Here is a 13,502-nt window from a genome sequence, read left to right as displayed (position 1 = left end):
AAAGTGTAGTGTAAGATGTGTATAAGAGACAGGTGTGTGGGTGGGTGGGTGGGTGTGTATATGTGTATGTGTATATGTGTGTATGTGTATGTGTATATGGGTGTATGTGTATAATGTATGTATGTATACGTCCTCGTCTAATATTTTGTTAGTGTAAAATTGTGTTAAAATTATACTGTACCGATATAATTTCCAAATAACGAAGCTTATTAATCTTAATCCTTTTCGAATTCTAGGCCATTCTTTGAAGATTCTATACCATCCCAATCAACAATCAGTATTCAGTAGTATGATTAAAAAAATGCAACTACTCCGGGATATTAATTCTTTTATTGCTACTCTTTATAAGGAAGAATAAGAATAATTTGGTTTACTAGAGCTGCAAAATGTCCTTTTGAAGAATTTTATAATTATTTTTTTGGAAATGTTGGTTAGATGACTGATTATAACATAGTATGTATATTCAATACTTACTTTATTTGCATCCATCTAAATTTACTATTCCTAACTCAACAAATATTCAACATAATTAGGTTTTGATATTTTAACAGACTTACATGGAATACATAGCAGAAGCTGGCAATGAGAATCGTACATATCAAGAACTACAGCACGTTGAAGCACCCTGCCTTAATGCCAGGGCTTAAAAGTACAGAACTTAATGAACTCTTGTCGAGATGTTCGCATTTGAAACCCGGATTATCCACTACAAATTGTACAGAAATACCCTAAAGATATAAATGATTGCATGTTTTTGATTCCTATGCTGTGAAACATAGGAACCCGAGTAATTGCCTGGATGACGTCTGACGCCGATGTCAACAAATTTGTCGAAAGTCTGTAAACAAGCAAACTTGAATTTCCAAAACCTGTTAGTACTGGTCATGTAATTACATTGGTTAAAACATTTCTGGGCAGTTAAAGCAATAAAAGAAAAATGTATTACACCCATCCCCTCCAAAGAAGACTCGGAATAAGCTACCGTCAATGGTACAGTGGATTATTAAATGTCTATTTTGATTTTTTTTAATGATGCAATTCCTGACCTCTATACTATAACTATAAAAACTCAAGGACGCAGTATTTTGTAGACACAGCTGTTGACAGCTGTCCCTCGGTATTTTATGGGCCTACGTTTGAAAATCACAAAGTATGCATTTGCCTAAATAAAACTGTCTATCCTATCAGAGAGGTATACTATTACGATATTATTATTCCTTGATTTATACCCCAACCTTCTCCCCACCCCACCAGTGCCACCACTGACTAAGGACTCTTTATGCAATAATAGGCCTATTTATGTTTCAATTGCTTAATATCATTATCTATTGTATAGGCCTATCTGTTTTAACATTGTCTACCTACTACAAATGATTCATACAAAAGCATTCGTGCCACTTAAGTATATTTTAGTAAACTGAAACTTCCAATTACTAATCCAAAATTTCGAATTACTAATCCGAGATTATTGTAATCCGAAATTTCGGATTACTGTAATCCGAAATTTCGGATTAATAATTTGAAATTTCGGATTACTAATTCCAAAGTACGTATTACTAATTCGAAATTTCGGATTAGTTTAAGTTGTGGATGACATCAATGAGGCAGTAAACGGCGGCATAGATAAAGTTGGGACGCGGTATAACGTCCTGCCCTAGGTGTCACGCACGACGGTGGTTACATACGAGCTTAAATTATATCCATTTTCATTTTTACTTTTTGAAATGTTATTATTTATTGCTTATTACTGTGCATGTTTATGTATAATTAGGAACTTAAATTATATGAAAGTTGAATTGGAAATTTGTAATTAGAAATGAAGGAGTAATTTATATTTATCATAAGCATTTTAAGATATTTATCCTGATTATTAGATATTGTAAGTAAAGCATTTCTGATTAAACAAAAGAAACATGTATTTTTATCAGTATAATCCATACAGTTCAATAACTTAATAGTACTTCGTACAATCATAGAGAAAATGGTACAATATACCTCATCACATAATTAACAATACACTATGTGATACTCAGTCAGTTGAGGTCTTTTAAAAGTTGATATTTGGGTTAAACAGAAAGAAAACGTAAGACGCAAAATAATGGCATGTTGCATTAAATGTACAGGTAGTGCCAATAGTAATGACTTTTAATAAAGTTATGTTGACAGTTAAGTTGAGATGTCACTCTAATTTACATAGATTGTTTTTTTAAAAAAATTTTAAAAGTCTTAAAAAGTTCTTGAATCTGCTTCAAAATGAAATATTTTAATTGGACAAGTACTTTCCACCATAAGTCATCATCAGATACTGATAAAATGTGTTGCAACACAACTATTATAGGGAACAGGCTTATATAAAAAAAAAAAGCAAATTTCATGATTCAAAGGCTTTGGGGTAACAATTAACAAACATATTATAATAATTACAAAATAACAGGTTTGGTATAACCAGGTATAACAAAAGATAAGGCAAGCATGAATAAACAAAGTGTAGTGTATGGTGGACTCAATAATGTATGTATGGATGTAAACTTTCACGTACATACGAAAACATAGCTGTGTAACAATCTGCCATTTTCTAGAATCGTTTATTCTCAACAGGAGGTGGCGCTATATCGAAATGCAGGAACTCTAATGCACAGTTATTATGAATAATTTGTATGTGCACAAATCTAAGCAGGTGTTGTATTAAAACTAATGATATTACACAAAGCACCAGCATACTTATCTGAAGCATATTGATATTTGTTATAATTCTAATTATTACTATTTTGCAATTAAACTAAAGTAAATAATCTGTTTTATCATGTTTTTTTTTTACAAGGAAACCCCTATTAATGGGAACATATCAGTTTACCGGTTACTGTCCCCTAAAAAGTAGTACACCTATTCAGGAGACGCTGATGTTAAGGGGACAATTTTTTGGTCCTGAAGGTGCCAGCATAATATGGGTTCTACTGTAGTCTCTTTTGCTCATCAATTTATTAATCAATTTTTTCAAATGTACTTTATTTGGAATCAAAATGATTTTCTTTCAACTAAATTGAGTATTATCAAATAGATTTTCCCATTTTTCAATGCTTTTTATTTTTACATTTTCGATTTTTTCAAATAAAAACATACACAACTTTTTAGTGACCCTTTTTGAACCAAAATCGTTGATCTTTTAACATCGCAAACAACAATATTATCAGATGGATCTTGGATCTCCCTTTTCCAGTGTAGTCGAATTACATTCGTTACTTCCATAAATTTTAATAGATTAAGTTGAGAAGACTAAAAATTATACAACTGACAAAATTGTCTGAATGTCATTAAATTGCTTTTGTCCACATAAAGATCACTTACATGTGTAATACCCTTTGTATACCAGGGAAGATAAAGAATGCAATTAATGAATGCAATCTGTTTGTTTTACTAGTAATAAATATTTCTTTACCTCCAAAGAACTTATATTAATCTTGCAAACTTCTTTCCAGAATGGGTTTCTAATATTTTTCACTAAAATAAACTAGTAATAAATATTTCTTTACCTCCAAAGAACCTATATGAAGAAGAAAATAGTTTCCATTCAACGTCTTTACCCTCATTTAATATTTCATAAATCCATTTTAACTTTAAGGCTTAACTATCAAAAGGAAAACAAGAATACATTTAGATAAAATTAGACTTTTCACAATAGTAATTTTCTCTTTAAGAGAGAGATTTCTACTTTTCCATGAATTAACTAATTTTTTCACCTCATTAATTTTTCCTAGGAAATTTAACCTTTGCATAGATTTTAAATCAGAAAAATAATATACCAAGCACATTAAAAGTTCTCCGTATTGAAGCCATTTTATATTAGTAATCCATTGTTTTTGACTATGCTTTAATAAAACTATCCATATTACTTTTGCCTTTTCGGAATTAAACCTGAGATCCGATACTATAATCTTTCAAAATATTCAAACACATTTTTAACGACGTCTCCGAACCATCAAGCTTTAAAAAGGTATCATCTGCATATTGATCCATTAGATACTCTTTGCCTGAAATGTGAATACCCTTGACTTTTGAATGATTTTTTTAATTGATGGGACAAACTTGGCGCGGAAAAGAATGATGATGGATTATTATTAATATTAAGAACACAACTCGAGCAATCATTATAAAAGGTCTTTATCCAACATGAAACCCCGTTCTAAACTATCAAATGCCTTTTCAAAGTAAATTAGTAACAATAAACCAGGTATTTTTTGTTCATCTCTTTCAAAAAGAATATCGTTTAAAAGCATTGTATTTTCTCAAATAAAATATCCTGTCATAAACCCTTTTTGTGTTTCGCTTATAATAGTAGGTAAAACCACCTTCATCCTCTCAGCAATATAAGCTGAACCAATTTTTATAGTTGACATTCAAAAGCGAAACCGGTCTCCAACTGTTCAATTAATATCGCGACTTATTTGCTATGGGAATACGAGTAATTACCGCCCTTTGCGACACTGATTATTTTTCTCCGTCACTTGATTTAAGAATATATGTAGAAAAAAATCAAGCCTATTTACTTTTTGCTTAGGCTTATTATAATGTTTTATAAAAATTGTGTAGTTCTTCTAATATGTCCTTAGGATTAGTCAGTTCTCCATGATCTGTATTTAATTTAAATATATATTTGTTTACATAATGAAGCTTTTCAGAAATTAGAAAAATATATTAGGCCTACTTTTTTTTCCACCGAAATCACACCACCTAGCTTTTGAACGTATTCTGGCTCCTGCAACTGCTTGATTGTAAATCATTATTCAGAATACTCAAGGTTGACACGTCATCATCATTTGAGAGTTTGCCAATTTACTTTCTAAAATTTCAATTTGTCTCAATTTCTTTCTCTTGTTTTTGTGACATCGTTTTTTTATTTGCCGAATATGGAATCGTGATAACCCGAGTTTTTTTTTTTAATTTAAAAACTTCCCAGAGAAGAGCGTCGTCAATAGAAAAACCAACATTTTCCTTTTTTTTTTGGTGATCATGTGTACTTTTCACCGGCTGGAGGATATTCATTTATAACTTCATTTACACAACCTTTTATTTTTTTTGTATAAATTTCATCTTTCAGTAATGAGTTATTAAACTTCCAAAACACACTGCCATGCTCTGAAATATCACTTTCAATTTCTATATATACCAACGAATGGTGTGTCCGATAACCATGACTTATATCATCATTTTAAACAGTTGACAAAATATCAAATTCTAAAATATAATCCAATCTCGCTTGCTTTAATACAACACGTATAACATGTTGTATTGGGGCAGGTTTCTCGCCAAATTGAATGCAAATCTTTAATTTGCATGATATTTTAACAGATTGATTAGCCTGTTGTTTATTTTTTCTCAATTACCCGAATGTGTATTTTTTATAAATTCTAACTACATTCCAATCCCCGGATATAATTACTGAGCCCACCTGGTTTTCGGCCTCTTCTATAATTTCTTCTAATCTATCGTAAAATTTAGGATCATCCCCATTAGAACCATAAATATTTATAAGAACAAATTCTTTATCTCCCACTGACAAATGAATAGCTAAATAATTTCCAACCTCATCACGGTTCTTATATTCATGCAATTTAAACTTAAAGTTATTTTGAAACAAGATAGCAACACCCCTGCTATTGCCACTAAATGAATTAAATACAGTAGTATATCCCTACTAGATTGCCGAACTCAAATAATCAAGCAAATAATTGAATGGTTACTTTGCTTGAACCAACACAATAGTTCCCATCGTTGTTGAACTTGATTAATACCCCTCATATTAAAGGAGGCAATACTAAATTTAACCTTTCATAGTACATTCCCATATACTGACTTTCATAAAAACATAAAAAGAACAAGAAGAATAAAGAAACAAACAACATTTCAACAACAAGTTTCAGATTTTGTTTACAACGTAGATGTACACATTACTGAGGCGGATATGTGACATTTTTTGGTCAAGTCGTGCACTTCTGGAAAGAAGCATGAAACTTTGTCCTAGGGGGATTTTTGAGTATGCCGATTCAAAAAATTGCTGGAACCACGATGTCACTCCAAACCGTTCTTGTCGAAAATAATAAAAATCAAAATGGCTGCTAAAAACACAACTTTAGGAGTTTAAAGGCTCTGAGTGCCCATATTATCATGATCTTAGTATAAAATACCTATGTTTTTTGTTCAAGGAATCCAATAAAACATTATTAAAATACAGTAACATACATCTTCATCCTGAAAATCCAAAAATAATAAAAATATTTAAAATGGCCACCAAAAAAAAAAAAGGCAGTTTAAAAACTCTAAGTGCCCATCTTACCATGATCTTAGTATAAAATACCTATGTTTTTTTGTTCAAGGAATCCAATAAAACATATATGAAATACCATATAATATATCTTCATTGTAAAAATACAATATTAAATGTGAAATTCAAAATTCAAAAAAAAAAATAAATAAATATGTTTTGCTATTAAAACGAGTGCTGTTAGTACCATGGCCTTGGTGTCAATACCCATGTTTTTTAAGTCAATGAATCCAATATAATGTAAACCATAATAATACCGTTATTGTTAAAATTAAGGATTTTGGTATCTGAACAGCTCAAAATTAAAATGGCCCCAAAAAGTGGGGGCTCTAGGTTCAGCGATTGCCTTGCTGTTTTAATCCGGTGCACTAAACCTGAGGCCAATCGGTGGGTGTGAACTCTCAAGCAAGCAGCTGTCTCCAATCTTGCCACCAATATATTTAGGTGAACCCTTGGATTCCTTGTAGAGGAAATGGCACCACTGCTGCCATTGAAGCCTCAACTTAACTAGACTAAATTTGACAGCTACAGATAGATCCACAAATGCCAATGGTCCATATTCTAACTCTCATTTGACTGTTATTGAAGATCTGACTGACACAAATTCCGATGTCAAACTTCCCAGCCGGGTTCCAACTGTTTATGTAAGAAACAGGGAATCAGGGAACATTTATTGTCGACAATACAACGAGAGACAATCACAATTTGTGTCTAGGAACTAATACAATGAATCAATAAATATAACATGATAAAATTTGTTTAAACAATAGAACATGAAAAACATCCATATCGAAATATATAAACATTAACCAGAAAATTTGAAAAGAAAAACCAAATATTGCAGAAAAATTGTGTAACCAGATATTGCATGCCATCGTGGTCTAATTAACTGCTTCAGGATGTATTGTCTTTTCTGCGAAGAGTGTCTGGGGGATCAACACTGCACAAAGGGCTTTTGAATCCGGTATGAAGAGATGCATATTGCCTTCAGTGTTTTGTAAAACACCGTTTAGTTACTTCTAATATCCGCATGAAGCTCTGCGAGTGGTATCCACCAATTGTTTTTAATTTATATTTATGCCGAAAATTGCTGCTGGTAGGATGAAAGGTTGGTTTTTGATAGGACAGGAGAGCTGAGTAAGGTGTATCTGGTAAGTGGATATCTTTTTCGCTAGCAGATCTTGTGGCTCCTTTTGTTTTGTTTTTTTAAACCAGTCTTGTTTTTCCTTGTGGAGAATCCCTGGACATCTGCTGAGGTCTGGTGGATAGCAGTTTATAGGTGTGACAAAACAATTGTGGAGAGGAGTATGCAGTGTAAACTTGCATTCTTACTGTGAGCTTTGATTGAAGTTTCAACTTGATATAAGCTTTCATTGCAGCTGACTGGAATTTGCCAACTTGAAACATCACCCTTCGAGTGTCTTGAAGATGTTGACCTTGCCATTTTGTTGGGGTGACAATATCCTGAACCGCCTACTAGCAGGATCAATACTAACGTCTTTAATGACATCTTCCATGGCCGGCGAAACCGGAGGGGGGGGGGCACACTTTTTGGAAAAAAATATATACCGTAATTTCTTGAGATTTTTGTATGATGGGAAAGAAATGCAAGAAAAGAAAGGAGGAAGGAGAAGGAGGATGAGAAAGAAAATGTTTATCCAGTCCCCGACCGAGTTACATTTGAGTTGCATTAAATTTTGAGTAACTTAAAAGTAATTAAAAGACACCTCAGAAGTCGGGAAAACTAATTTCCCGGTCGCCATCTAGGAAACAAAATTTTCCCGGTGCGAAACCCCGTTTCCCCCTTTCTTTTGGGATTTATCAATTTATGGAAAAAATACGTATGCTACTTAATCTTTTTTTATGTATGTATACACACATAAGGCCTATTTACTGTAATAACAATGGGAAAAAATTACCTGACCGTTTTCAAGAGAGGAAACGTTGAATTTTGAAGAACTTACATTAAATTCGCTAAATGATACTTTAGAAGTCCGGAAAGCTCATTTCCCACCATCTAGAAATCAACATTTTCCAGGGGAGAACCCGAACCCCCCTTTTCTCTTTGGGTTCATTGATTCATTATAATTTTCAAGAGAGGAAAACCTTGAATTTTGAAGAATTTAAAAGTAATTAAAAGACAACTTAGAAGTCAGGAAAGCTCATTTCCCCCGCCTTCTAAGAACCCCCGGAACCCCCCTTCTTTTTGGGATTTATCGATTCATGGAAAAATAATCGTATGCAACTACTCTATTTTAAAAAAATGTATTTTAGGGCCTATCTACCGTGATAACAATGGGAAAAATTTATCTGACCGTTTTCAAGGGGGGAAAACCTTGAATTTCGAAGAACTTATGTTACCAAATGATCAATGACACAATAAACCACTAATAAAATTCAAAAATATGACTATACTTTTGAGAACGATCATTTCAGGCAATGCCTGAAAACTTTATTAGGCCTAGCCATTGCTAGGCCTTACGTTACATACATGTTTCGACAGATCCTACACTCATCATCAGTGTACAGAGATTCCATATAGGCAATCTTATTTAAACGAAGTGAAGTTTGTGACACGTCAATCTATACATAATTCAACCGTATCAAGTTGTGAACACCAAGATCATGAATAGAAACAATGTATAGATGGTAAACGAAATGAAGTAAAATCAAAATGACAAAGTTAAATTAACATGGTAGAGTTGTTTGTTGAGTGAAGGGCTGCTCCATTGAATATGTAATTCCCCCTTTATTTTGAGATGATAAATTGATGGGGCGGAGTCAAGAATACGGAAATAGTACTCACTACAAGTTTGCATGCATTTGCGTGAATTCTTAAGGTGTTTTAATATGTGTGAGTTCCTATCCATTGCCAAGTACTCGCGCACGCGTGTTGAGAAGTGTCGGCTAGTTTCTCCGACATAGCTGGCATTACAGCCAGCACACTCTGGAACGCCTCCTCTGCCTTCAGTTCACAATCGTCATGCAGTCATTTCCAATCACTATGCAGTCATTACCAATCACTATGCAGTCATTTCCAATCACTATGCAGTACTTACCAAACACTACAGCACTTACCAATTACAATGCAGTACAATATGCGCAATTTATACTGCCACTGTTATATTTGTTATTTGCCGTGAGACAATAAACAACTCTATATACAGTTTAATTAATCTCAACTGTACTGTGTACTTTATTCATGTCTGAAGCATCCTGTATCACCTCACATGTCTATGTGGCGGTGCATATAATTATAAGGATCGTGTGTGAGATGCGTAACTATGCAACAGCCAACAATGGACAACATTGAATATCACATGAAGTTTAGTAGACGGCTGTAAAAGCAAGTCTATTCAAACTGTTATTATTTACTCAGTGTACTACATATATGCTTCTAGATATGCTTCTTGTTTCTCACCACCCATATTACCACCACACTCACTAGGCCTAGGCTACTAGATAGTCCACATGGACTTTTACGAATAATATATGATTTGTAATAATGCCTTATTAATAGCCCTATTAAAAGGGCAGACGTTAGGCCTATAAATTGATTTTAACAAGATTAAATTTAATATTTTAAAAAGTAAATAATTTAGTCTCTAGTAGTGGTATGCCTAAAACTATATGCTTTAATATTACTAACAGGCCTAGCCTAGTTTAGTTAATTACAACCAAATAACTCCCATCTTTATCAATTTTCTAAAATATACCAAATGCTTAAGGTAAAACAGCAAATTTAGTTTAATAAAGAACAGAAAGAAAAAAATCTTAGTTTATTAGTTCTTTAGGACCTATTGAGGTAAACGGTATGTCGCCGCAGTCGCCAAGCAATTATTTAATAACATATAAAATACCATTACTCAAGTATTTAGCTAGTTGGAGTTGACTCACTAATTTCTATCAGACAATATATTATATTAAACAATTATATTAAATACAATATTTTAAAGGTTTGCATACTGGAGTAACGTGATTACGGTAAAACCAGTATGTATGGTTGGTTTTAATAATGTTTAATAACGAACAGAGAGAAAAAAATTTTTTTTAAGCAGATTTTATTACAGTAGTTCTTTAGAGCATACTGACCTAAATACAGTATGTTGCCGCAGCCGCCAAGCAACTATTTAATAACATATAAAATATCATTACTCCAGTATTTAGCTAGTTAGAGCTGACTCATTTCTATCAGACAATCAATACAATTATTATATTAAACAATTATATTAAATACAATGTTTTAAAGGTTTGCATGCTGGAGTACTTTATTTTATGTGTTATTGAAATAATTGCTTGGCGGCAGCAGCAACATACTGTATTTAGTTCAATAGGCCATAAAGAACTAAGAAAATCTGCTAAATTTATTAAACTAAATATGCAGTGTTACCGTAAGCATTTGATTGATTAATTTTAGAAAATGTAAACCAACTTTAATTAGAGATAATTTTGAAAATTAATAAAAATGGGAGTTATTTATTTGTAGTTAACTAAACTAGGGTAGGCCTATTAGTAATATTAAGGCACATAGTTTTAGGCATACTACTACTAGAGACTTAAAAAGGTCTAATTTTTCACTTTTTAAAATACTAAATTTAATCTTGTTAAAATTAATTTATAGGCCTAACGTCTGCCCTTGTAATCGGCCTTACGGTAAGACAGATTATATTATATATTTTTGGAAAAAGTCAAGCATGTGGACTATAATAGCATAGGCCTAGTGAGTGTGGTAGTAAGATGGGTGGTGGGAAAGTTACAACAAGAAGCAACTCTAGAAGCATGTATGTAGTACACTGAGTAAATAATAACAGTTTGAATAGACTTGCTTTTACAGCCGTCTAATAAATGTAACCCAAGCTCACAAACGGGCTGTAAACTCGCACTGCACTGTATTGAGAAACAAGTCTCAATACCCAGAATAGGGTGTAGAATGTGAATTTTGTGTGAATTTGGTTTTTGTGTAATAAATAAAGTATAACTATTAATCTTACTATTCCAACTGTTAGAGGTAAAATTTAGCCATTTTCGAATGGGAGCTAATGAAAAATAAATAGAAACCTGCCGAAAATAAAAGCATTTTTCTCAAAACTTGATTTAAGAAAGTTGATAAGATGACAATTATTCAAATGGTCATAACTTTGCTTCCAGACACCCGATTGAGTTCATTTAACTGTCATCTTAAAGTAAATGATAATATGTTCTATGCCATTATAACAAAAACATTTTGGCCTGAGGACGAGTTTACAGCCCGTTTGTGAGCTTGGGTCACAAAATGTCATGCGATATTCAATGTTGTTAATAGGTGGCGGTATAAATTGCACAATATTCTACTGCGTAATGTTTGGTAAGTACTGCATAGTGATTGTTAAGTACTGCATAGTGATTGGAATGTACTGCATAGTGATTGGAATGTACTGCATAGTGATTGGAATGTACTGCATAGTGATTGGAAAGTACTGCATAGTGATTGGAAAGTACTGCATAGTGATTGGAAAGTACTGCATAGTGATTGGAAAGTACTGCATAGTGATTGGTAAGTAGTGCATTGTGATTGGTAATAATAATAATAATAATAATAATTTATTGGCTCTCTCTTTCAAAGCAGAGGAACACTCTCACGCAGGAGAGATTCAACCATACAACAGAACAAAAATTACAAGTAAATATAAAATTCATAAAAAAAGAGATAATAGTAATGAAAAATCAAAATGCAATTAAAATAATATTATTCTAAAGTTTAAAATCTTAACTAAAATAATTATAATAAAATAAAGTAAATATAAATAGATAAATAAATAAAAACGAGCACTCAATATAATAAATGCAATGTGAAATTTATGTAAAATAATACATCAAAAACACAACAGAAGTACAGTCAATGTCTATTCATAAAATCATTAAAGAGGGAGAAAAAAACACCTATACGCTATTAACATTATTAGCAGGATCATTTAAAACATGTGTTCGTTTTTCCCATGCATCTTTCAGATATTCTTTAATACATGTATCAAAAATTAAGCCAAGAGTGGAATTTGTTAAGAAAAGATCATCAAGCAAATAATGAATTTTTAGATCTGGTGAACCATTGGAAAAATTTTCCCAATATTCATGTATTTTTTTTTTTAAATAGAGCAATTATAATTTCATGGAAGGTATTAGCCCTAATATGATAAAATTGTGGGCATTCTAATAGAAAGTGCTCTATATTTTCCACAGAATTACAGTTACATAATTTGCATAAACCTGAGCACCCATCATACCATGTACTTTTCCTACCTTCTAAAGTAAACAATTAGACCTTGCTTTAAACTTAAGACTGATTCCTTTGAAGTCAGTTTTATCATATAGATATGTTTCAAAAAAAGGGTTTTTTTTATATCGGAGATATTCATTTGCATACCGTAGTGATTGTTAATGACTGCATGGTGATTGTTAATGACTGCATAGTGATTGTTAATGACTGCATGGTGATTGGTAATTACTGCATGATGACTGTGAACTGAGGAGGCATTCCATAGCACACACAAATTTATATGCAACACGGAGTGGAGACCGGCAGGGATAGGATCTTTCACAGAAAGCAAATTTCGAAAGGTCCACTGATTAATCTCAGATAAGAAAGTATAATACATACTTGGAGTATGTATTATACTTTCTTATGAAAGCAAATTTGTTATTTTAAATGAAGAAAAAAACCTACTTAAATTCAAAATCATTACATAATTGCTTAGAAAGCAAACAAATTTTATGCGAGGCAATCTTAAAAAGGGGCCGATATATGGAATTTTAAAATAAAGGGTAGTGGTGGGTGTGGCATCTCCAATTGCCTCAGATCGTTTGGAACGTTTATTGGGGGAGCATACAGAAACAAGATATTTCGAAATTATTTTATTGATAATGTAGCGGAAACCTATTTTTTCTTAGGAAGGATATTAAGGCTTTAAGGTCTTAATGAAAACCCATCCAGCTACAATTAATTTTGAATAGACATTTTGCATTAGTTAATTTATTCCTATAAGTACAATATTTTTTCCAATGCAATGGTGATGGGGAAGCCTTGTAACGAGCATACAATTTTTGTTTAGTTTTGATTGACTATGCCAATCCATAAGTGATCCATGGTAATTCTAATTTATTAGCTCATACACGAATATTCTGTAGAGGGAAATTTATAAAATCAATT

Source organism: Anneissia japonica, unplaced genomic scaffold (genome assembly GCF_011630105.1).
Source record: "Anneissia japonica isolate Jap-2015-1 unplaced genomic scaffold, ASM1163010v1 scaffold180_len884964_cov147, whole genome shotgun sequence".
Taxonomy (NCBI): domain Eukaryota; kingdom Metazoa; phylum Echinodermata; class Crinoidea; order Comatulida; family Comatulidae; genus Anneissia; species Anneissia japonica.
The sequence above is the reverse complement of the archived record's forward strand: the minus strand, read 5'-3'. Positions refer to the sequence as shown.